Below are 27,559 nucleotides of genomic sequence, written 5' to 3'. Positions count from 1 at the left end.
TTTTCCAAAGTTCATGTATAGAAGGTGAAGGATACTTTAAATTTCTCGAAAAAGGAATGGATAGAGATTTTAAAATGACTTGATTATAAAGGTATATACACACCTCTTGTTTTTCTGTCTGGAGCAGTGGGGATTACTCCGAAGAAGTAAGAAGTTACAATCTGAGAGAAAGATCAAGTTGGAGGCAAGAATCCCTTTATCCTTTATTGTGTTGACATTTGTATGTTGGTCCAGTATTTTAAGACAGGCCTTGTGTCTTGCACAGCTGTGTCCGGTGCAGGGAAACTTGCCAGCATTAATGACAATTACCAGCACAAGGCTCTCTTCTGCTGACCACACCTAATTCTTTTACCCTGATTAAATATTTAAGAACAGAAAGGTTCTGCGTTTAAAAACACAGTAAACTATGCCAGTCTAAATCAAAGTTTTAAGCCGTCGGACAACTCCAAGACTTGAGGCTAATCATTCACCAGTAGAAAGATAAAATTTTCCTAAACTGAAACTGAGTTTGTAGATGCTGCGTTAACAACATCTGAAGTGGAAAGAACTTGAGGGCAACATTTTCTTCTTTCAGGATTTATTCCCAAAGGACACAGTGGCTATTATGTTGGGCCTCAAAAACTGAAAGCACTAAAAATTACTCTTTGAAGTTTACTACCAGAACCCAGCGTCTTGACAGACTAAATCGGTAGGTGGTATCTGGTACCTTCTTTCTTAGAAGAAATGAAGGAAAAAATTGACTTTTCTGGAAAAGGCTTTGTACCTGAGGAAATTTTATGGCTTACTTTGTGGAGCTTCCCAGCCTGACACATATCTTGGCTCTACCCTTGCCAACATCTTGGAACACAGGCCTTGGAGAGACTGCATAGGTGACTCTGTTCATCCACCTCACTAATAATGATGTGTTCAGCCTTTCTATTTTACCTTGATTCACCATATCTTAAAAATGAATATAAATATTTTAATATTTGATTTCAAATTATCTTTACAAAAGTACACTGATCATATTTCTTTAAAAATATTACTTCCTTAAAGTTGTCACTGAGATGTCATCAGGATGTAAAAGGTAAAAAAAAACCTGAGAAGCAGTCTTTATTCTTGTTCTCTAGTAAAAGGAACTTATCTCGAAGGTCATTAAAAAATTAAGTTCATGGGGCTCCTGGGTGGCTCATTCTCTTGGGCATCTGACTTCAGCTCTTGTGTTTGGGCCGCACGTGGGGGTCTGTGCTGACAGCTCAGAGCCTGGACCCTGCTTCAGATTCTCCGTCTCTCTCTCTCTGCCCTTACCCTGTTCAGTCTCTCTATCCTTCAAAAACAAATAAATGCCAGAAAATTTTAAAAACAAAATTCAGTTCATGATTACTGTGGGCCAATTTTTGTTCAACCTAGTATTGGAAGCCCTAGACACAGCAGTCAGACAAGAAAAATAAATTCGAGGCATCCATATTGGTAAAGAACAAGTTAACCTGTCACTATTTGCAGATGACATGATACTATACATAGAAAACTCTAAAGATGCCACCAAAAAACCACGAGCAATGATAAATGAATTCAGTAAAGTTGTAGGATGCAAAATTAACACCCAGAGATTGGTAATGTTTCTATATACTAATTATGAAGTAGCAGAAAGAGAAATTAGAGTAACAATTGTATTGATAATTGCACCAAAAAGAATAAAAATACCTAGGAATAAACTTAACCAAAGAGGTAAAAGACTTGTACTCTGAAAACTATAAAGCCCTGAGGAAAGAAACTGAAGATTGCACAAACAAATGGAAAAATATTCCATGTTTGTAGATTACAAGGATTAATATTGCTAAAATGTCCATATTACCCAAATCAATCTATAGATTCAATACAATCCCTGTCAAAATAACACCACCATTTTTCACAAACTAGAACATAAAATAATAAAATTTGTATGCAACCACAAAAACCCCAAATAGCCAAAGAACTCTTGAGAAGGAAAAACAAAGCTGGAGATATCAGTCTTAGATTTCAAGACATACTGCAAAGCTGTAGTAAAGCAGCGTGGGACTAACACAAAAATAGACACATAGAATAAAGAGCCCCAAAATAAACCCACTATTACATAGTCAATTAATTTATGACAAAGGAAGCAAGATACACACTGGGGAAAAGACAGTCTCTTCAATAAACTGTGCTGGGAAAACTGTACAGCTACATGTAAAAGAATAAAAGTAGACCACTCTCTAACACCCCCCCCACACACACCCTCAAAATGGATTAAAGACCAATATGTGAGACCTGAATCCATAAAAATCCTAGAAAAGAACAAACAGTAATTTCTCTGACATTGACCATAGCCACATTTTTCTAAATATGTCCCCTATGGCAAGGGAAACAAAAGCAAAAATAAGCTATTGGGGTACATCAAAATAAAAAGCTTTTGCACAGTGATGGAAACCATCAATAAACAAAAAGGCAACCTTCTGAATGGATAAGGTATTTGCAAATAATATATCCAATAATGGGTTAATATCCAAAATATATGAAGACTTTTTACAACTCAACACCAAAAGAAATAAACAACTTGATTAAAAAATGGGAAAAGGCCCTAAATAGACATATTTCCAAAGAAGATATACAGATGGCCAACAGACAAGAAAAGGTGCTCAACATCACTAATCATCAGGAAACACTAATCAAAACAACAATGAGATATCTGTCTTATACTTGCCAGAATGGCTAGAATCAAAAAAGACAAGAAATAACAGGCATTGGGGAAGATGCGGAGGAAAAGGAATGTTCACACACTGTTGGTGGAAATGTAAATTGGTACAGCCAATGTGGAAAACAATATGGAGTTTCCTCAACAAAACTGAAAATAGAACTACCATATGATTCAATAATTCTCCTTAATATTTATCAAAGAAAGTGAAATACTAGTTTGAAATGATATATGCACACCTTTGTCTATTGCAGCATTGCATACAATAGCCAAGCTATGGAAGCAGCCTAATAGTCCATCAATAGGTGAATGGATAAGGAAGACACACACACACACACACACACACACACACACACACACACACACACACACTGGAGTCTTACACAGCCATAAAAAAGATGTAATCTTGCCATTTACAACAACAGGGCGGACCTAGAGGGTATTATACCGAGTGAAATAAGTCAGAGTGAGAAAAACAAATACTATATGATTTTACCCATATGTGGAATCTAAAAAAAAGAACATAACAAATGAATAAACAAAAAGAATCAGACCTGTAAACACAGAGAACAAACTGATGGTTGCCAGAGGTGATGGTGGTAGGAGGGTGGGCAAAAAGAAGTGAAGGGGAGTGGCAGTTTCAGGATTCTAGGTATGGAATGGGTAAGTCACAGGCATAAAAGACACAGCATAGACAATATAGTCAGTAATATCGTAATAGCAATGGATGGTGACATATGGGAAGTATACTTGTGGTGAGCATAGCATAGCATAATGTTTAAACTTGTTGGACAAATATGTTGTATGCCTTAAATGAATGTCACATTGTGTGTCACCTGTGCTAAAAAAATGATTACTATGGGCCAAAACTCCCCAAGGAGAATGACTTTCAGAAGACACACAGGTTGGGCACAGGGCAACCAAAAGAAGAGAAGAATTTTGCAACTTATTTGATTTCACCTATGCTAAAATGCTCTTTGGCAATCTGATGATGTCCCTGATAAAAAAGGAAAAGGCTCATGGTTACACGTCTGTGACTTTAATACATTTCAGGGTGTGCTGTGGTTGAAAGAAGTGATTCAGAAAAGTGGTTCTTCCACTTTTTTTTTTTAATCATGGCCCACTTTAATGATGGAGGATAGAGAGAAGCTAAAATTTCTACTCCATCTACCTCGTTGCTTCCTCCTTTTCAACTGAAAATAACTCCTTGATAACAAAAAAAGAACAATTTTCAGCTTGAGCTTATATATGTGTGCTATAAAACAATGCCCCCTAAACAAAACAAAAAATCCATTTTATCACATTTATCTTGATAGTATATCGAAACTCACTCATCTGTATAAATTCAATTAGCGCATCTACCAAACAATGTGTATGTTATTAGCCATTTGGTGAATGTTGGCTAAAGTGGTGGTGTGCGGGTTATATCCATCTTCTTTAGCATTAGTGACCTGGATGATTCTTATTTAAACCTTAACTTGCACATATTTTAGTACCTATCTCTTTAAAAGATATTGTAAGCCAAAAATACCACTAATGCAAATACTTGTTATCAAATAATAAGCAAATTATCTCCAACCAAATGATCTTCAATAACCAAAAAAATGTTCAGTAAATTGAAAATGATAAAGATAAATCAATATCAATTTCTAAGTACAAAGCAAAAAAAAAAAAAGCAACCATCAAAAACCAAAAATCAGCCACAAGATTAACAAAGTTCTGAGGACAAAGCATCCTGACTGTTTTCATGCATACCAGTAGCTTTCCAGTAACAAACTACTTATAAAGTACCTCCTTTCTTAAATTATTTTATTTATTTATTTTATTTCATTTTCTAGAGAGGTAGGAGAGAGGGGCAGAGAGAGAGAGAGAGAGAGAGAGAGAGAGAGAGAGAGAGAGAATCTTAAGCAGGTTCCACGCACGCTCAGCGCAAAACCGGCCGGGCTCCATTTCACGCCCTGGGATCATGACCTGAGCCAAAGTCAAGAGTTGGATGCTCACAAACTGAGCCACCCAGGTGCCTCACCTCCTTTCTTAAATTATACCAATGTGCTGAGTTGAGTTTATGGACTGTTAATATTAGTTATCTCTACTAACTCATTTTTTATTTAACTAGTGAAAAATCATAGTTCTATGTAAAGGTGAATATATATAGAATTACACATTTTGCAAATGAAAGAAAGGATTTGCATTTTTGGATCACTTGGAAGCCCACCAGAAGGTCCTCCCCAAAGCACCTGGGGGTGTGAGCCATTCCTTTGGGCAACAGCTGTAGCTTCTTTGACTTTGAGTTGAAGGGCTGCTGAGCTGCTGAGCACCAGCCTATTGAATAGAGACAAGCCTATTGAATCATATCTGGTCATCCTTCAAGGACTGGAATGGGATCCTTCAAGAGCATGGACTTTGTACCGTATGGCCTCTAAGTGTCCTGCTGACCCTGGAAATCACCGTTTATGACTGATGACGAGGTGATGACGTGTGTTTCTGCTCAGAGTTTCAGGTACACATTTTATTTCAAAGACAGTACTCTTTATGTTTTAGAAAGAGTTACCACTAATATGACTTGTTGGCTTCTGGGCTGTGTCTCTTAACTGTTACTCTGATGCCAATGAGGGTTTTTATATTCGTTCTGAACTGGGAATGAGTTTTAGTAGATAAAATAGAGGTAAGTGCTATTAGCAATACCTTTCCGAGTGACTAACATTTTTAGTCAATCCTCCATAAGGCTTTTCAAGCTAATGAAGAGCTCAAAATGAAGGTACTTTGATTTTTAGGGTTTTTTTAAAAGTCTGCTTATTTGTTTATTTGGAGTACATTCAAGCGAGGGAAGGGCACAGAGAGAGAGAAAAGAACCCCAAGCAGGTTCTACACTATTAGTGTGGAGCCTGACATGGGGTTGGATCCCATGATTATGCGATTATGACCTGAGGCGAAATCAAGAGTTGGATGCGTGGGGAGCCTGGTTGGCCAGCGTGGTCAGGCTGAGCATGAAGTCTTCTTGGGATTCTCTCTCTCTCTCCTTCTGCCCCTTCTTCCTGTGTGTGTGCGCGCTCTCTCTCTCTCTCTCTCTCTCTCTCTTTCTCTCAAACATTAAAAAAAAGTCAGATGCTTAACCAAGTGAGCCACCCAGGCACCCCATTTTTAGTTTTATAAGAGTATCAAAATCTGGTCAAAGAGCTGGACAGCTCTGTTGTGGTGTTCCTGTCTAGATCTCCAGATTATCTGAAAGAACCCCCTCACGTGCTTGAAAAACTACCAAACTTATCCTCTCCCATATTAAAACCTTCTCATGAAAACATTCATTGTTTCTCTGGAAACGAGTGTTTTGCTTCAGAGATTTGGCATTAACACAACCTCATTTATCTCAACATAGGTGGTGAAAAAATAGGCTATTTCATAAGGACCTCTGTGACTTCCTGAACATTCTCTTTTCATTGAGGAAGTGACCCTAACTGGAGGACAGCATCTCCCATGGCAGCAGGAGGAGAGAAGGCAGGTGAGTAATGAGGTGACCCCTTATTCTACAGAGCGCACAAGGGTTCTGTCTCCATGAATCACAATAGATTTCCTAACGCAGACTTGGATATCATCTTAATCGATCTAAGACAGTGGTGAAATTAAATGGTGTCCAAAATCTTGGCAACAGTATTTTTGTCCTAGGGTCTGTGAAATTCCATGAGAAAAGTGTTCAGAAAGAGCTGCATTGAGTGAAGGATTTGGGAAGTTGGGGAATTATTCAAACAAAACCAGTTTAATTTATATGAACCCCCCAGTGAGGAAAGCATTGAGAATGGGAATTTTGAAATAAAAATTTTCCACATTACTTCACAGGTTCTGCTTCCTTACTGAATGTTGCTTGTTTGCTTTTATAAATAATATCTCCTCCAGCTGGCACCCTTAGACAGGATCCATTCAGATGAATGTCATGGGGCATTGAGCAATTCCAGTACCTTTCTCAATGAAAACTTAAAGGTTATGTTATTCTCCCTATCCTTTCCTTTTGAGTGGCTATGAAGGAAGTTGTTGATATTATTGTTAATGTTTCAAAGAAAACTATAGCTGCTAGTTATTTTCTTAAGTGAAGCAGAGCTCCTGGGTTTGGAAATGCCCTTGAAGATAGGCTTTTTTAGGTGTTACTACTACTTCTCAAAGAGTAAAGGATGGGAATAGAAGTCTTTAGTCTTCCATTAGTTTGCTCTCATTTCTTTCCGGAGTGTGATTATGGTTAGGTATCTTGCTCTTGGGTGGAGGTATACACAGCTAGTTTGACAACCTGGTTGGCCTGAGGTGCTGAGGGGTACAAGGAGTCAGAATTTTGGAAATGCCCATGATTTCCATCAGCAAAGAAAATATTGGCTAGTTGGCAACTGAGGGTCAAATCAATAATGATTCTTTTGTGTGGGCACAGTTGGAAAGGAATGCCTTTCACCAATTTTAATAAAACCTCTGAAACGTAATTGTAAAGGGGCATTGGGGAAAATCCTGTGACCTATTTGGAATGTATAAGAAGGACTCTCAGGGTGACCCTGGTGGTCAGAGAGAGAATGGAGCTCTTTGGATAGATCTAATGAGAGCAATCCTACAAGCTCATTGACTGAGAAATAAAGCAGAGACTTAAAGAATTAAAAGAATTTATTGGCTAACATGGGGCAAAGTTAGACAAATATAGGCTTGTAGCCTTTAATCCATGTAGTGCAAAGAGGCTGGTTCATTAGGAAAATCATATTTCGTATGGGATTGGGAAAATAAGTAGAGAGAAGAAGAATATGTTAAGAACACAGTAGAATGTGAATTTCAATACTAAGGTGGCCTAATGGAGACTTCTCGACTATCCCAAGGGCATATGGATCAACCAACCTGGCACTCAGTAATAAAAAACAAAGGGACTCTTTCTGACCAAAGACCTTGGCAGATGGTAGGGGGAAAGAGGTGTGGTTGCAAACGGCCCAAGGCTTTTTCAACATCAACTGTATCCACAGACTTGAAAAGACTGACTTTGCCCAAACAAAATGTGAGAGAGACATCTGTATGATCAGATTACCATCTACTAATGCTGTCAGGAACTACCCAGAGGACAAGTATAAACCAACCAAACACCATAATAGACACCTTTTGGAGAGGGCGGGTGTGGGGGTTTTTCTATGGCCATGCAGAGCCGATAGGCAAGGGGTTTTGCTGGATTCGGGAACTTATTGAGGAATATTGACGGACACTGGTTCCCCCTCTCCTTGGAAATTTTACCTTCCAGCCCAGCACCAAGGAAAGCATCCAGCATGCACCACAGACATAGTCTAAACCTGAAACTGTCATTCACTGTGCTTGGAGACCTAAGGGAGTTTGAATATTCTCTGACTCTGCAGGAGCACTTCACACTTGAGGGCCATTTTATCTGTCACGCTTCAGAACTTTTCATCTGTAGAGGTCTGTGCTCTGAAACCAGGCATGTGGCCTTGTCACTTCCTGGAGCCTCTAGTAGAGTGTCCTTTCCCACACAGTCCCAGAGCTCATCACCTGCTGTCTCTGCCCTGATGACATCTTACCAAGTAAGGCCTTCTCCTGTCACTCTGTATAAAATAAAACCTCTCTCCTAGGATCCCTATCCCCTTTTCATATTCTGTTTGACTCTTTAGCCTTTTTCACCCTCTGTTACTTTATATATTGGCTAGTTTATCTGCTTGGCGTTTTTCCTGCCCCACTAGAATATAAGTTCCACGAGGGCAGGATGTTGTCTGTTTTGTTTACTGCTTCGTCCCACCACAGGTATCCTGTAAATATTTTGGAAATAAATGAATTAGGCCTTAAGCAGAGGTTTTAAGTTTATCTGGTCTCTTTCAATTTCTTCATCCCTGTGGGCTGTTTGGGCCCCATAGGGGAGTAACAGATGGAAAGGGCTTTTTGCGAAGGGTGTAACCGAAACTAATTAATGTACCCAAGCACAAAATGAAAGTTCTTCACTCTGAGAAGGACACACAGTTGTCAGTCATTGTTTCTTGATTATCTTTCCAAGGCAGGGTCCTACCAAGTCCAGAATGTTGTCTTTGGAGTGGCCATGACAAGTTTCTGGTCTTTAAGGAAAAAGTAACAAGACAATTGTTTCACAGGTGCCTCTGGCACATGCCAGCACCTAGTAATGATTGACTTGTCTCTGGATTTTAATGCCTTTAAATCATCCTGTTACTGTCCTTTGAAACCAAGGCAGCCAAGAGAGCTTAGGAAATACTTATTATCTTAAAATTAAGTTAACAGAAAGATTCATAATTGACTGTTAGCCCTTCGGTTCCATGGTTTCTGAGTATCATCTTGTATCTGAAGGCTTTTCTGGCAGTTGCATTCTGCCATGGAGAAAACTTGTCACCCATTAGAAAAGCTTCTTCAGACATCAGTGGGCTTGAGGACCACCTGAGTAGGTATTTGATCTCTCGCGTTCTTTCTTCTCGGTAACTCCAAATTCCAGATGTCAGGGACAATCGATTTGAGCTGGGTTTTATGACCTACTATGGGATTCTTGGACAAAGTTAGTTTCAACACTAATAAAATGGAGATAAACACATCAAGTCTGTGAAAACCTGTTTGCCAACTCCACATTAATTGCAGAATTTAGAAGAGACTCATGGGATCATTAGAAAAATGAGTTCTCCAATCTTTTGTCAACTGTGGATCAAGAAAAGGAGTTAAGATAACTTTTTGGATTTCTTAAAAAAGAGGCTGGTCTTTAAATGAATCTCTCTATCAGCCCCAGGATGCCCTATACAAGCCACAGCCCTTTCTTCTCTCAGTACCATAGCCTCTGTCTGTGACATTGTGGAGGCAGCTCATAGAGACATGTGAGAGCAAGTTGTCAGAATTTCAGGAAAGTTGGGAGCTGGTTGATCTAACAGCAGTAGCTTAAAAAGGGCCATGGCGGGAGGAAGTAAACCACTGAAATAGGCCAACACTGGGAATCAGGGTTTCTCCAGAACTCCAGGGAGCTGGTTGTTAAACATTCACTAGCAAACCACTAGCCCTCAGTATCCTTCAACACTGCAAGAAGTCCTTTGCCTGCCTGACGTGTGTGTGTGTGTGTGTGTGTGTGTGTACATATACACATGAAATAAAAAATATTTAAAATATTTTGTAAAAACAAAAAAGGATAAAAGTTTCCCAGAAAATGGAGATGAAAGTTGCCCGACTGAGTACAAACACCTCATAGACAATGGACTATTCATCTGTGCTGAGGAACTGGAGCCTAACCATCGTTCCGCATACTCCAGGTGTGACACCAGTGACTTTTCAATCTTAGACCAGCTGTTGAATCTCCCTATAAGTTCTGGGGATCCAAGCAGAGAGTAACGTCTTTGTGAAAACGTATCAGCAGGCATGAGGCCGTATACAATATACACATACTATGAATATATCTAAAAAGAAACAACCATCAGAAGGCCTGGATCCTTTGCTAACTTTCACTCTAGAGTTAAATATTTGCCAAGAAGTAAGCTTCTTCCACTTCAGATCTTTAAAGTTACGTTATAGAAGTGACCACCCAGCCTCAATAAAAGAGAATATGGATTATCATACCAATGACTACACCACGTGAGATAAAGGCAATCTCCCTGCAACTTCAGATATTCCTCTGGAAATAACACGCGCATTGTTTACCCTACCTGAGAACCACCTGTATTTGTATAGCAATCACAGTTGAAAGATACTAAGAGTACAGGGCCGAGCCCCAAAGGCAGGGTCTGTTGACATAATTAGGTGGTAACTCTCCAACTCCCAAAGTTCTTTTGACGATAAGAAAGAAAGAGACACCTCTTGCTCTGTAGGAAACTCCTTTTCAGTTTGTTTTCTAGTAATTGCCTAGTTTATTCCCTTCCTGCTGTTCAGTGGTTACTTTATTTAGGGACAGTAGAGGATTTTTACCTGGTGCCATAGGCTTAAACACTTCTGGAAAAGTGGCTGAGCACCTGCACCCGAGACGAGTAGATGCGTATTAACTATTTTATAAAACAAACGACTCCAGGATGGCTTGCAACTGCTAATAACCTCCCTGGAACAGCCCAGCACTGCTGGATTGTCCCTTTCCACTGTTAGTTCATATGCAAAGTGGTAGGATATTGCCACCTTTGCTCAAATGCAAGAAAATCAGAAGATGCTGTGACCTGAAAGTGCTGGTACTTCCAGCTCCAGTTGGTTTCAGAGGAAACTTCCGGTGGCTTTCACCGGCTAGAAAATAGATGACATGTGTCTTGTACTGTTTGACTTATTCCTTTCCTCAAGATAACACTCAGGATCTTTCACTTCTCCTTGCCTCTGAATAGGCTGCTCCTTCTCTTAGATCTCTCTCGTGCTCACCTCCATTTTCACTTGGCCATATTGGAATCGTCATTCACTTCCCCATATTGGAATCATCAACTCAGCTATCATGCCATGCCTGAAGGCTTCCCTGAGGAATCCTCATCTCCAGCCTGGGTAAGGGATGGTTCCTCTGAGTTCTTACAGTAATTTTTGATGATTGCCATCATCCCATATGGCATAATGTGCAGTATATCCTAGGTATGGTTAGCCTCTTTCTTAAAGCAGTGGTTCTGTATTTGGGTTATATGTTAGGATGATGTCAGTACATAGCCCTTTACATTATGTTGGACTCACCACACATGTAACTACCATCTGCTCCACCCAAGACTATGACAATGTCATTGAGTACATTCTTTATGCTGTGCCTTTTATTCCCATGACTTACCCATTCCAGAGTGGGAAGTCAGTATCTCCAACTCTCCTGCAGCTATTTTGCCCATCACCCTGTTTCCCTTCCCTCTGGACACTTATCAGTTTGTTCTCTGTGTTTATAGGTCTGATTCTGCTTTTTCTTTGTTTACTCATTTGTTTTGCTTTTTAGATTACACATGTAAGTAAAATCACATGGTAGTTGTCTCGGTCTGACTTATTTCACTTAGCACAACACCTGTCCATCCATCATCCTTTCTTATGGCTGTGTAATATTCCATTGTGTGTGTGTGCGCGTGTGTGTGTGAGAGAGAGAGAGAGAGACACAGAGACAGAGAGAGGGAGGGAGGGAGGGAGAGAGAGAGAGAGAGAGAGAGAGAGAGAGAGAGAGAAAGACTTATATCAGTGGACACTTAGGTTGTCTCTATGTCTTAGCTATCATGAACAATGCTGTAATAAACATTGGCATGCATAAATCTTTTTGAATTACTGTTTTTGTTTTCTTTGAGTAAATACTCATTAGTAGAATTATTGGGTTATATGGTATTTCTATTTTTAGTTTTTCAAGGAATCTCCATATTGTTTTCCACAGTGGTTATGCTAATTTATATTACCACCAACAGTGTATGAGCGTTCGTTTTCCTCCACATCCTCACCAACACTTGTTATTTCTTGTCTTTTTGATTTTAGCCAGTCTGACAAGTATAAGGTGATATCTCGTGGTTTTTATTTGGATTTCCCTCATGATTGGTGATGTTGTGCATCTTTTCATGTGTCTCTTGGCCATCTCTATGTGTTCTCTGGAAAAATGTGTGTTTAGGGCCTCTGCCCAGGTTTTTTTGCTTGTTTGTTTGTTTTTTGGTTGTTTGTTTGTTTTTGAGAAAATCAGAATAAAGCACTTTTATAGTGGTAATTAAAACTTGAAACTCATGTGTAGTTCAGGGAGGTGGGTGTGTGGGAGGTAGGCAGCAAAAATTTTCCTCACCAAATCATTACAAGGGAGAGCAAAGTGTTGAGAGGGGGAGGAAAAGCCAAGAAACACTGAAATCAGCAGGGGGAGCTGAATATCAAAAACCAGGAGATACTGAAGCTGTGATGACCAGCATCATTTCCTCAAGACAACACTCAAGGGTGTGTCAGGATGGCTGGGCTTTCATCAGGTGTTAAGTGTCTACAAACAGCACCTTCAATTTAAACTTTCGATTAAAGTTCTTAAAATTTAGGAAGCAGAGCTTGGATAGCTACGAGATTACAATAGTCCTGAATATCCATTAGAAAAACCACAAGGTGGGAGAGAAAACAAAAAGTGAGGCCACAAAGGCGGCTTCAGAGGTCCCTGCAGGCCAGGGTGTAGATCCGTGTAGTTTCCAACACTGCAGTGAGAACTATCTGTCTTCAAAAGGCAGAGGGTTTGGGGCACTTAGGTGGCCCAGTCAATTAAGCATCTGACTCTTGATGTAGGCTCAGGTCATGATCTCATGGTCCGTGAGATTGAGCTCCATGACCAGCTCCAAGCTGAGAGTACAGAGCTTGCTTGGAATTCTCTCATTCCTTCTTTTTGGCCCTCCCTGCCTCCGTCTCTCTCTCTCTATCAAAATGAATAAATAAACTTTAAAGAAAAAAAGGCAGAGGATTTAAGGGGAGGCTCGGGTGGGGCAATGGAGGCAAAGGCTCTCCCCCTCTCTGCTTCAGTTTTGGGTAGGGCTTTTAATTCCACCTATGTACATCTGTCAACTTAAAGAGGAATTTGTCCCTCAACAGCATCTCAAAATCTCTTACAGCTTTGTATGGCAGCAGAAAGAATGTTTAATGAATAATAGATAAAAATTTCACCCAGAAAAACAAAATAAAATAAAGATTCTTGCATCCTCCTTCCCCCACCAATTCCTATTCTGAAGTTAACCCATTACTTGTGCTGTTAATACTTGACTAATACTTAAATGGAAACCTAGATCTAAAAGATTGAAACTGAAACTTCACCCCAACAAGAAAATGAAAGAAAATGAATAACTTGAGGTTTATGGCATATAGTTTAGGTCAACACACGTATGAGGAGAAAGAGAAAGAGCAAAGCCATGGGGACAGAACACTTTCATTCGGTATCAATGCTTATCTAAAGAATGTAGTGGATGGGGCTCCTGAGTGGCTCAGTCGGTTAAGCATCTGACTTTGGCTCAGGTCATGATCTCACAGTTCGTGAGTTCGAGCCCCACATCAGGCTCTGTGCTGACAGCTCAGAGCCTGGAGCCTGCTTCGGATTCTGTGTCTCCCTCTCTCTCTGCCCCTCCCTTGCTCATGCTCTCTCTCTGTCTCAAAAATAAACATACATTAAAAAAATTTAAAAAAGAAAGAAAGAAAAAAAGAAATGTAGTGGAACAATCAGGAAAAGCTCCACACGACTGGCAGATTCGTGTGTGCACCTCTGGAGGCACCACATCCTTCCATGGCACATCCAAGAATGGAGTGCTCAGGGAAGATGCCATTCCTGTCATTCCAATTTCAGAAGCTCCATGTCAAGGACAAAAACAAGAGTGGCATTTGGTGGGGTGATGGCTGGGTGCCTAGGAGCACTGTAGTCATAGTCTGGGAGATATTTTGGCTCTCTGACCCATACTTATGGGGGCAACGCCTTCTTTCTAGTCTCAGATCATCTCCTGCTTCCCTAGCATAAACTTAAAGCGCTTCTTTCTGTTCTGGAATGGATCAAATTTCTTTCTATCTTCAAGAATCCCTGTGTCGTGCACCACACAGGTCTGGCCATGCTTTGGGACAGTAGTCCATCTCTGGGGGAGATAGTCTCCACCTGCACGTTCTAAGACTGCAGTGGTAAGGGATGCTGGGAGGGCAGGCGAGCCACATGGACAGACAGCAGACCTGGAGGTGATTCCTGGCCTCATGACCCATGCTCACTTTTTAATCATCTAGTTGTTTATTTTTTCACTGTTGAGTTATATACATTCTTTATATATTTTAGATATTAACCCCTTACAGGATATATTATTTGCAAATGATTTTGCAAACCTTCATTCAGTAGGTTGCCATTTTGTTTCATTGATGGTTTCCTTTGCTGTACAAAAAAGTTTTATTTTGATGTAGCCTTTGCTTTTGTTTCTTTGCCTTAGGAGACATATCTACAAAAATGTTGCTGTGGCCAATGTCGGAGGAATTACTGCCTGTGTCCTCTTCTAGGATTTTTACGAATTCCAGGTCTCTCAGGAATTTAGGTCTTGAATCCATTTTGAGTTTTTTTGTGTAGGTATGGTGTTAGAAAGTGGTCCAGTTTCATTCTTTTACATGTAGTTGTCCATCTTTCCCAGCACCATTGTTTGAAGAAACTGTCTTTTCCTGCAGTGTATATTCTTGGCTCATTTGTCATTGAGCATAGTGTTTTCAAAGTTCATCTTTCTTGTAGCATGAATCAGTACCTCATCTCTTTTTAGGGCTGTTACCAAACTGGTAACTACTAAATTAGTATAAATAACTGATAATATCACACTGTTGCCTTTCTTTAACAGATTAAATTCAGGCATAGCAAAGGACAAGATTTTTAAAAAAAATTTTTTTTTTAACGTTTATTTATTTTTGAGACAGAGAGAGACAGAGCATGAACGGGGGAGGGTCAGAGAGAGGGAGACACAGAATCTGAAACAGGCTCCAGGCCTTGAGCTGTCAGCACAGAGCCCGACGCAGGGCTCGAACTCATGGACTGCGAGATCATGACCTGAGCCGAAGTCGGCCGCTTAACCGACTGAGCCACCCAGGTGCCCCGCAGAGGACAAGATTTAAAGAAACAAATAGCAAGGAGTAACTCAATCACTTTTCCCAGGCTATGGTTGAATCTCCCTCAATTTTTTGTGTCTCAGAACCCACAGCTGACCTAGTTAAGCCCGCCGAAGGACCCAGATTCTGGGTTTGGCAGGTGTTGTGCTATTCTTTTTGCCTTCCAGGCATTTTGAACAATTTCCTTAGGGTAGAAGTTTCCCAACTTTATGGGTCCTCACCTCAAGCTGGAAATCTAAAATTCTCTTGCCACTTTCCTTGCACCCTCAGGTCAGACTTGAGACCTCCTCTTCACCAGTTAGAAGCATCCATGCCACAATTCATGTTAGAACCATTTCAGATGCCCTCCACTCACAGAAGAAATATCCTGTACAGAAGGAGGTTCTACTGGAAGCTTCCAGGGCTGGCCTCAGAGTTACTAGGTGGGGTGATGCAGTGGTGGACACTTCCACTGGGAAGTTCTGTGGTACGATTAGAGCATCATCCCCAACTTTAGTTTCCAAGCCTGGTCCTCTGGAAAGAACCTTCTGGAGAGTCTTGGGAGTTACTCCTGATCTTCAGTTAATTCTTTTTTTGCTTAAATTCATTAGAATGTGTTTCTGTTAAATGAGAGTAGGATTGCTATCACAGGACTCTGCCTTAGAAACCGTGTTGGTGTTGAACTGTGAGGAGAAGATTGCCCCCTAATTCACTGATTAGCTTTAGGGCCATGACAGACCTCTTTTGCAGAAAAGCCCTTGTTTGCATGGCTTAAGTTGACAAATACTCTTTATCTCTCAGAATGTAAAAAATTTCACAGGTGCAGTCTGAATGATTGTGATGTTTGACACTAGTAAAGTATTAATCCACACAACAGTATATTGATTTCTGAGATACTCTCAGCTGACCACTAACTCTGAATCATAATTTCTTTGCCAAGTCCATCAGGCTTATAAGTTCAGGTAGTCTTATCTCTTAATCACCCTCCTCAACCCACTACCTTTGTCAAACACATATGGAATGTACCACAATGGCCTTAAAATGCATTGTCTAATTGCTATATCTGAGCATCAATGATGGATGGAAAGTTTTGAGAAAAAATATAAATCTGTAATTTTTGAACTTTGTATGGACATGTTTTGTAGTTAATAACATCTGATAAGAATATGCTGAACCATTGATTTTGACAAATTCCTTCTTATACTTTTCTATATGAAGATACTCCCCAGACTCCAATGGGCAATGTAGAAGGCCTATAAGGACATAGTTTTTGTGATGCTAAAGGTAAATTCCATGCAGGAACCTGTCAGTATATGGAAATTATGTTAAACCTCATTATCTCTCCACCCCCCTCCATCCTCAAATGGACTACTGCACTGATCTAGCCTTATGTACCACCTTTGGAGTCTCTTAGAGCATTCAGAAATGAAATCCAGGAGGAGGAAGGTAGTATTTCAGTTGATGTTCTGGTATTTTCCCTTTATCTACCTTAGGTTTATTTTGCTTTGGCACGTGTGACAGTCCACAGAAAATGTCAAAAATATCAATCAGCTCTCCCTAAAATATATTGAAGATGATGATACAATAGCTTCCAAGGCACATGGCATATGCATATACCATAGGAGCCTAAGAATACACCTGTGAACATACCATTTCAGAGTGAGAAACACTTGCCTGAAGTCTTACTACCATGCATTTTTAGGGTGACATGTGGGCATTGCGAGAAGAGAGACCCTGTTGTCATAATATTTATTCATAAGGCTGTAGGAAATTATGTTTTTAGGTTAAAAGTTTTCTCAGATCATGGTCTCAGACATAAAAATAAAACAAATAAAAACCCATCCATGAAGAGGAATCAAAATGAAAGCATCTTAATAAAATGAATTTGCCATACTTAAAGAAGATTTTGAATATGGTTGTTTATCCTTAATACTGTTTGAGGGCACACAGATACATAAGACATAAATGGGAGAGCAGTGGGAGCCAAGTAGCATGTGATCTCATTGGCATGAATTTCCAAAGGGGTCAGACTTCAAACCGACCAGCAAAAGATCAATTTGCTAGGAAGTCATTTTGAAGACTAAGTTCTTACTTATCCTAAGATCTATGGCCAAATGGCAAATTAATGCCCCAGGGAACACACTTTTGGAGAGGTCATAGAAGCATCCTCTGAGTCCCTCATCAACTAAACTTTGACCTTGTCCAAATCATACATGTCTGAGCATTTAACATGCTAGTTGGTCAGGCTAAAATCCACTTCAATCCTAGGTTTCCATCCAGGGTAACTTTTATCTACAACTGTGACTAGCTGAACATAGCGGCCCTTTAAGGGTTACCGTGATCCAGCTCTTTAATTACTTTGGTTACTGCATGAGCTCTATCTCTGGGGATGAGTGTGTTTCAGGCATGGAATATTGTTGAGGGGGAAACATTCCCATGAGCTCAAGCTGGACATAACTTGTTTTTAACACTTAATGTAAACATCTAGTTGTATTCTCATTAGCAATTCTGCAAAGCAGAATAATGCCTCCCATTCTCATTTCCACCTATTCCCTCCTCAGAGCTTCCAGTCTGACTGTATGCATTGTTCTGGCCCCCACTTCTACCCTGGTGTATAATGCATTTTCCCCAAGGCCAGCAAGAGCCTCCCTGTTTGATTGCCAAGCCTCCTCCTCCTGCTTCTCTGAATCCTTCCTCTTAACCAGTTCTTCCATGAGGACAAACCATAACAATTTGCACCCAGGGCTCCCTGCACCCATGAAACCTGAAGCATATGAGACTGGCTTGTACGATTAGCAAAAATAGTTGAAGAATGAACAATTAATAACTATTTCTTATGGTTTTATATCCCCTAACCTCTTCTTGAAGTCTTGTGACTTACTTGTATCCTTTCTATGAGAAGCTCAAGTCCTCCTTAGATCCTGTAACACAATATAGCCATACATTTTGAATGAAAAAAGTTTAAAAGGTGTGGAGTTATTATTTTAGGTTTCATTTTTGAAATGACTCATACCTAAACCATTTAGCAACTCTGTGGCCTGTTATCCTTCTTGGAGAAATCACACCCATTTAGATGAGTCTGTGTAAATCATTTATTTATATGGTTGCTAATTGTTGTTACAGGTTCCTAGGCTATGACAATACCTTTTCATTTATAAAGGCTAAAGAGAACTCTCCTGGACATTTTTTCCTCCCTGCAATCTCCCAGTGGGGTTTATGTCAGCTCTCAATTAATGACATTTAAAACAAAGGGAAGAGATTGGGCAAAAGATAAAATTATTTATATTTGAAACATTACGAATGATAAACATCTGCACATAAGCAGTTACTTTAATTACCATTTAAAATTAGAAACAACTTCCCTTTTTTATTTTTCAAAATAGGCTATTGACATCATCAGTAATTTCTAGGAAACTATATTAAAATTTATGTTTAAAAAGTAAATTCTTAATAATTCTGAGGTTTCTCATTCAACTCAATTGTGGGTGCTTCTGTTCTAGCGGAATTCTTGGCAGTTTCTGAGAAAGGGAAGGCTAAACAGAATAAGGACAGACTAAAACAAGGCAAACTGGTGAAATCAGGAAAGTAAAGAATATAACATCAAAAAGGTGTGTGTTCACTGACTCTCCTCTCCCCTCCACTGGTTTTCCCACTAGATTTACATTAATGTTTCCAGAAATGTGCATCCAAAAATGAATGTCAAAGAAACTTTGGCTAAACCAGTTGCATTTCATTTAGCACTACACAGGAGGAATATGCATACTCAAAACTCCCAGTTGGGATTTTTTCCTTAAGGGGTCAAGCAAGCATTGGACAGAATCAGGTAGGATGGCATTTCCTTGGGGCTGAGAAAGTAAAGGTTAGAAAGTCAAAGGTGGAGGGACAAGAGTGTGGTCAGAATCGCCTCTAAGCTTCATAGATGATCTTTTCCAGTTGCAAAATTTCTCAGCAGTAGTTTTCCATTCCCTGTGGCATTGACATCTGCCTAACACAATCACTGTGTTCTTGCTCAAGCAATGGTGAACAGAAATGCCTGTATTAGTTCCTCTGGGCTTCTCTAGGCACATGAAGAGGGTCTCCTACATGCCCTCCTCATGCACAAAGAATAAGTTCTCACAAGTCCTTGTAAGAATAAGTTCTTTTTTTTCATGGACATGCACACACACACACACACACACACACACACACACACACGTGTGCATGTGCGGAGGTGGGGCACAGGGGGAGAGAGCATCTTAAGCAGGCTCCATGCTCAGCACAGAGTCTGACACAGGGCTCCATCCCATGACCCTGGGATCATGACCTGAGCCAAAATCAAGAGTTGGCCACTCAGCCAACCGAATGAGCCACCCCAGCACTCCAAGAAAAAGTTCTTATATGCATTAACACTTCTTTGGGTCAACAGAGACATGTATTTATTGTGAATACCATGGAGTACTTAAGACTTAAACTCAACAAAATGGATTCTGGTACTGTTAGATAAATGTCAAAAGCATATATTGCAAGTAATGATAGGGTAATCAACAAGAGCAGGTGCAGTAATTAACGTCAACCTTAATGAGGGTGGCCTATGCCATAGGCACAATTCTAAGTCCTTTTCTTTTATCAACTTACTTTGTCCTCTCAATAATCCTATTAAGTTGGGTTCTGTGATTATTCCATTTTATAGATAAACAGGGTGTTGAATTTTCTCACCAAGAATGCCTTTAAAATTTAGCACTGAAGAAGCCAGAAGAATGTTCGCTGGGTTTTGTTTTTTGTTTTCATTTTTTGATGCTGGTGTTGTTTTTGTTGTGTTTTGTTAGTTAGCAAGCACTTATATAAAATTTACAGCATGGCAGTTACTGATCTAAGAATTTTCTAAATATGACACTAACTCTGTTAATCCTGATGACAATTTCATGAGCTAGGTTCATTTATTATAACCCTTTTGAAGTGGTAGGAGTTGAGACTCACGGAGATCAAGCAACTTACCCAAGGTAACATGACTAGAAAGCTAATAGCGTGGTGTCCTAATCCCAGGTAATCTGTTCTGAGTGTGCAGTGGGAAAAAGTCCTTACAGAAACAGGTGATGCTTAAGCATTTCTTGAATATTTAACCAACATACCCAATTTATTGGAGGGAGGAGGAGTGTGTGGGTCATGTAAAGGAGAAGTTGAGGAGAGAAGCATGAGTGCTTATTCTCTCTCTCTCTCTCTCTCTCTCTCTCTCTCTCTCTCTCTCAGACCTTGCTGGTGACTCTATCACACCTCATGATTGGTGTGAGAGCTCACATTTTCTCTTTTGGATGTTAATGCCTAGTATACCTAGGAATGTTGAAAGACTAATCTCTGGGGATTAGAAACTATCTGAGATATGAATGAACAGTCAAAATCAATCTCAATGCTAACAGCTACAGTTAACAGTTCAGATTTTATTTTAATCAGTAATCATCATACTTCTTCACATTTAGCAACAAAATAAACTATACAATTCATGACTTTTCTACTTAACTATCCAAATATACATTTCCCTAGAACTCTTTAGGTAGTCTATAAATTTCAATAAATCCAAACTGAAAACTCATTCAGTCTCATAAAGAGAAGTCACCACTATGCCAACACTGGCAATACCCTTGATCACTATAGAAAGAGAGGAAGTTAACATTCATTGATGAAGTTTTGAGCATCTGGAAAGCTTTTGGTTGAGAAGCCTGGTCTCATTAATAAAAGAACCTAAAAATAACTCAAGTAGAAAAGGAGTAGAATCTGGTGCTTTGAAATGGAAAAGAAAATAAACAAACCTGAGAGCAGGAAGTTGATTCATCCAAAACAAAGAGGGTGAGGTATTGGGTGTTCTTCAGATGGCAGGGAGAGTACTCCACTTCTACCTAGGTCCTTTGGGTAATATGACCTCAAATAGGCAGGTGTGCCAAGGGAGACTTGGCCCTGAGTGCTATATATAGTACAAGAGTTCCCACAAATCTTCTGTTAAAACTTAGCACTGAACGACAAGAACCATAAGTCTTTGAATGGGTCCATAGGCATTCAGAACAGAAAAATAGCAGCCACAATGAACTAGAATATAGTGTCTGTCCCCTCTCCACTTTGGATAGTAAAATCCTTGGGGTACCTGTGCAAACCTCAGGGAGGAAAGAAAACCATTCTTCCTAACAATAACGGAGACCAAATTTCTGGCTAACAATCACAGTAGGGGCCTGAATCAGACTTGATTTTATTTAAGCAAAAAAAAAAAAAAAAAGTTATATTTTGTACATTGAACATCGTGAAATTAGACATGGAGGCAAATTGTACATTCTTTTCAGACCTTTTGATTGTCTGGTATTTAATGCATAAACTTTAATCTCAACTTTTACCCGGTTTGGTGATAGTAGTGGTAGTAATAATAATGAACCAATTTCTGATTCCTCTGGGGTCCAATTGTAAATACTTACAGATCCAGGTGAAGACAAATGACTTAAACACTGGTGTGGCAGAATCTGATCCATACTTCCCACTTCTTCCTGGGTGTAGAGCCAGACTACCTTTCCTGGCATTCCCTGCCATTACTGTGGCCTCACAACTAAGCGTTAGCTAATGAACGTGAGCAGAAGTGAGGTACACCACTTGCAGTTTTGTAGTTCCCCCGTATCTGTGGTTTTGTTTTCCATGGTTTCGGTCACCTGTGGCCACCCATGGTCTCAAAGCAGCTGATCCTCCTTCTGACATATTGTCAGAAGGTCAGGAGTAACCTGACGTTACATCACAATGCCCATGTCCATTTACTTCACTTCATCTCATCATGGAGGCATTTTATCAGCTCACATCATTACAAGAAGAGGGAGTACAGTACCATAAGGCATTTTGAGAGAGAGAGGGGGAAAGAGAAACCATATTTACATAACTTTTATTATATTATTGCTCTTGTTCTTACTATTAGTTATTGTTGTTTATCTCTTTCTATGCCTAATTTATAAATTAAATTTTACCATAGGTATGTACGTATTAGAAAAAAACGTGGTATATATAGAGTTCATTACTATCTGTGATTTCAGGCATCTACGGCGGGGAGGGGGGTGGTCTTTAAACATATCCTCCACAAGATAGGGGCGGGGTGGGGGTGGGATTACTCTGTAGACCATTATAAGCTTCTGAAGCACACACCTGCATGATCTCCTCCCTTCTGGCCCACTAGAATAGAGACGATCCCAAATCGGAATCGGAATCTACATGTGGAAGATGTCAGGGGCTTCATCAGTCTTTCAACAAGTGACCCTGAAGAACAATGAATGAGCAGAGCCTACATACCAAAAAGAGTACTCACAGTAGAATGTAACTTGAATAGGCAAGAAATTTCTCTTGTGCAAAGCCACTGAAATTCTGGGGTCTATTTGTGACAACAGGTAGCATTGTTGTAATAAAATTTGAGTAGTTAAAACAACAACTACAAAAACAAACTAACTCCTTCCCACCTACAGTCACCACACAATCGTGTCCTCTGTAGGGAACATCTTTCAAATTATAGAAAAGATGTAATAAAAGAGTTGTTTAAAGTCAAAATCCAAGGTAAGGTTCATACTTAGGATATCTATAAATCTGTTTCATTTGCCACACAAAGTAGTCTATTTTATTTTAATTAGTTGCCAACATTTATAAGTGGAAAAATTTCCCACAAAAATCTAGACTTTCATCTTCTGAAAAACTTGGTAAGTTGAGCTTTATTCTCCTTCTTATATATGATATGCACCCTGCAGACCCACATGACTTGTTCTGGCCATACTCCCTCTTTTGCATTACTTATTTGGCCTTTGAATGCAGTTGTATGTTACTGCTGGATTATCAGAAATAGCTGGGGATTTAGAAAACACACAATACCAACTAGACTATAACTACAATGAGGAGAGCCTACTTGAACCATTTACATGTTATATCCTTGGCTGCTTTTGATGGGAGTCCTAGAAACAGTCACATAAAATTTATAACTGCATTTGTTGATTTGAGATTACTGATATTTTTTGCCTCATAACTATCTCTCTCAGTATTCCCAAATGAAATCCAACATAAAGTCTCGTTTCAGAATTAGCTCACTAGAAAATAATTAGTAATATCTCCTCCACCAATACAATAAGAATTACTCATCTGTTATTTTCTCCATTTTGCCTTTACCATTAAGACCATCATAGTTATATTTCTTTCAAGTATACTCTATGGAAAGTTATGACTTAAACTTGCAGGTTCTACTTTTTCTCCTTTCATTGCTATTTTATTTCAATATGTTTGTTCTCACTTATAGTTATTTATGTACTTAAAATTCATCTGTTTCATACATACATTTATTATAAGCCACCTCAAATTCTTTGTGAAGTTAAATAGAGTATAAATAAATAAGTATAGTTAAATTAAACATTATTGTTAATATTTAATAACAGTATAAAATTATATCAGGAGAACATAAAATTTAATATTCGTATCCATTTGAGATATATTTTTTGTTTTTGTTTCTTGCCTTTTGAAAATAGGGGAATATTATTAATAATTTCTTAGAATCTTTTCTAGATGATTTGCTGCCAACTAGAGGAGCATACTTAATTTGCTGTTGTTTCATTTGTTTTCTAAAATGCACATAGAGAAGCAACTATCATATACACATAGATAGGTTCTCTTATTTACTTGGTCATTTGTTTAACAAGGCATTTACTGAACACTTACTTTGTATCAAGAACTATGTGAGACTAAAGCCAAGTCTCGGAACTTGGGGACTCAACTATTACGGTGGAATAAAGAGTAAAGAAAAGATCGGTAGAATATGCACTGGAAGAAAAGACAGTTTCTGCCTCAGGAGTCAAGAGAAGCATGTCACTTGAGGGAGATGCACCTCAGGTTTTGAAAGGCATGCAGTGGGTGAAGCACAGGGAAGGGTCCACCTTGGGAAGGGATGGAACCTAGAACCTAGGAGAATCTTGAGTGAATCCCGGATCCTCAAAGCATGTCCTTGCTGAATGTCAATTGTCAGTAGAAGGCAGGGGACAAGGTCAGGAGGTTAAACCATCAAAAAAAAGTGGTAGGGATCTGGTCAAGGTCCTTTCTTGACATGATGGCCAATACCCTGTTATTGTTAATAAGCAGTCATTGAGAGATTTAAGTAAAATACTTATATTATTGGATCGGTGTAGTCAATGGAACAAACTCTGGAATCAGTCTGATTACTTCCTTTATGATCCATTGATTTAACTTGGCAATTATGCATATCAGAAAAAACTTAGAATAGCTTGAAAAGGTAAATATATTAAATTAGAGGCCACTAAAATAAATTTGAAAGATGTAGTTAAATGAATTTAACGGCGAGAAAATAAGATGGGGCAAGTGAGAAGTTTGGTTCACATTGTTCGTGTCCTGACATCCTACCTAAATACTTGTTAGAGATGAGGCACAAATAACTTGACCATAGACTTTCTTGGTAGTTAAAATAACCATTATGGAAACAAGATCCATGGAGTAAAAGCAAGCCCAGTGCTTAGTGAAGATACCAATATTCATACAGCAGAAGGCATCCTCTCTGATATAATAATAAATGTCCTCAATAACAGTCTGACACCAAGTAATAATAAACTTGATAGGACAATTTTCTTCATTTTTCTTTTTTTTTAATTTAAATTTTATTTGGTTAACGTCTAGTGCAATATTGGTTTAAGGAGTAGAATTCAGTGATTCATCACTTACATACAATACCCACTGCTCATCACAACAGGTGCCCTCCTTTGTACCCATCACTCATTTATCCCATCTCCCACCCACCTCCTTCTGTCAACCTGTAGTTTGTTCTCTATCATTAAAAGTCTCTTGGGATTTGTTTTCCTCTATTCTCTTCCTCCCCCACCCTTCCCATATGTTCATCTGTTTTATTTCTTAAATTCCACATATGACTGAAATTGTATGGTATTTGCCTTTCTCTGATTGACTTGTTCACTTAGCACAATACATTCTAGCTCTATCCACATCATTGTAAATAGAAAGATTTCACTCTTTTTGACTGCCAAGTAATACTTCACACACACACACACACACACACACACACACACACACACATCTTCTTTCTACACTTACTGTTTATGGATATTTGGGCTCTCTCCATAGTTTGGCTGTTGTTGATAATGCTTCTATAAACATTGGGGTGCATGTATCCCTTTAAATCTATATTCTTGTAGCCTTTGAGTAAATACCTAATAGTGCAATTGCTGGATCACAGGGTAGTTACATTTTTAGTTTTTTGAGGAGACTCCATACTGTTTTACAGAGTTACTGCATCAGTTTGCATCTCCACCAACAGTGCAAGAGGGTTCCTGTTTCTCTGCATCCTTGCCAACACCTGTTGTTTCTTGTGTTGTTAATTTTAGCCATTCTGACAGGTGTGAGGAGGTATCTCATCATGGTCTTGATCTGTATTCCCTTGATGATGAGTGATGTTGAGCATCTTTTCATGTGTCTGTTAGCCATCTGGATGTCTTCTTTGGAAAAGTGTCTATTCATGTCTTCTGCCCATTTATTCACTGGGCTATTTGTTTTTGTCTTTTGGGTGTTGAGTTTGATAAGTTCTTTATAGATTTTGGATACTAACCCTTTATCAGATATATCATTTTCAAATATCTTTTCCCATTCTATAGTCTGCCTTTTAGTTGTGTTGATTGTTTCCTTCCCTGTGCAGAAGCTTTTTATCTTGATGAAGTCCTAATAGTTCATGTTTGCTTTTGTTTCCCTTGCCTTTGGTGATGTGTATAATAAGAGGTTGCTGTGGCTGAGGTCAAAAGGTTGCTGCCTTTGTTCTCTAGGATTTTGATGGTTTCCTGTCTCACATTTAGTTCTTTCATCCATCTTGAATTTATTTTTGTGTATGGGGCATTGTGTCATTCAAAGCCATTATTTTCTTGTTGATGTTCTGCTTAGATGACCTGTCCGTTGCTGTAAGTGGGGAGTAAAAGTCCCCTACTATTATTGTATTATTATCAATGAGTTTGTTTATGTTTGTTAGTAATTAATTTATGTATTTGGGTGTTTCAGGTTGGGGGCATAAATATATACAATTGTTATATCTTCTTGATGGATATACCTCTTAATTATGATATAATGCCCTTCTTCGTCTCTACCTACAGTCCTTGTTTTAAAATCTAGTTTGTCTGGGGCACCCAAGTGGCTCAGTCGGTTAAGTACCCAACTTCAGCACAGGTCATGATCTTGTGGTTCATTAGTTTGAGCCCTGCATTGGGCTCTGTGCTAAAAACTCAGAGCCTGGAGCCTACTTCAGATTCTGTGTTTCCTTCTCTCTCTGACCCTCTCCTGCTCATACTCTTTCTCTCTGTCTCTCAAAAATAAATAAAACATTAAAAAATAAAAATAAATAAAAGCTAGTTTGTCTGATAGAAGTATGGCTACTCCAGCTTTCTTTTAATGTCCGTTAGCATGATAGATGGTGTTCCAACCCCTCACCTTCAATCTTCAGGTGTCTTTAGGTCTAAAATGAGTCTCTTATAGTCAGCATATAGATGCATCTTGTTTTTTTATCCATTCTGACAACCTATATCTTTTTATTAGAGCATTTAGTCCATTTACATTCATAGCGATTAATGAAAGATATGAATTTAGTGCCATTGTGTTACCTGTGTTTCTGGTGATACTCTATGGAATGGGACATTTTATAAATATTCCAAAACTAAGTCATTAGCATCATATCAAACCACTTCTCCCACATTCAATGAAAGCAATTCTAGAGCAACTTCATACAGTCTGGGAATTGGCTCTCTGCTGACCTCATTTACTTGAAGAATTTTAGGGTAGCTCTGTAAAAGAAAACATGAACTATATTTCAGGTACTACCCTGTGATATACTTTCTCTCATCCAAGCTTTTTAAAGCGAAATATCAAGTGACACTCCAGGTTAGACCCTAGAGTACAGTTAAGCACAGAGCTCTCTGGTAGAAATGCCCAGGTAGGCTGGGGCTAGAACTGATATCTGCTTTTGGAAATTGTGGGCCCTGAAATAATACTTTTTGAATTGAAAGAAGTATCTGCCACTTTCTGCCACTTTCATTCATCCATTCAGTCATTGACTGACTGACTGAGTCATTTAACACATACTTATTGAGAACATACTATGGGGAAGACACCATGAATTAGATGCAGGCTCTACTATTAAGAAATTTATCATGTTGGATAAAGACAGAGAAACAGAAAAATTACAAGGAGATGTTTCTACCAAAGGCTTAAAAAGACATTCACCAGGAGAAGAAATGAGCTGAATAAATGTTGATAGGATATAAGATTGTCTTCAGAAAGTAATTTTCTCTTTAACTTCCTATAAAATAAACTGAATGTAGTCTAATATGAGGTACTTTATTCCATAAGTTTATTAACCACAACCCTATAAAAATTGTG

At 39.0% G+C, this 27,559-nt stretch overlaps 1 protein-coding gene and 1 pseudogene across 4 annotated transcripts in view; both read right to left on the bottom strand.

Annotated features, from left to right (window-relative positions):
* CCDC192 (coiled-coil domain containing 192) overlaps positions 1-27,559 on the bottom strand; it is a 213,362-nt gene that overhangs the window by 115,754 nt on the left and 70,049 nt on the right. The window lies entirely within an intron of this gene.
* Positions 13,884-14,299, bottom strand: LOC125170568 (peptidyl-prolyl cis-trans isomerase FKBP1A-like; annotated as a pseudogene).

Source organism: Prionailurus viverrinus, chromosome A1 (assembly GCF_022837055.1).
Source record: "Prionailurus viverrinus isolate Anna chromosome A1, UM_Priviv_1.0, whole genome shotgun sequence".
Lineage (NCBI taxonomy): Eukaryota > Metazoa > Chordata > Mammalia > Carnivora > Felidae > Prionailurus > Prionailurus viverrinus.
The sequence above is the reverse complement of the archived record's forward strand: the minus strand, read 5'-3'. Positions and strand labels throughout refer to the sequence as shown.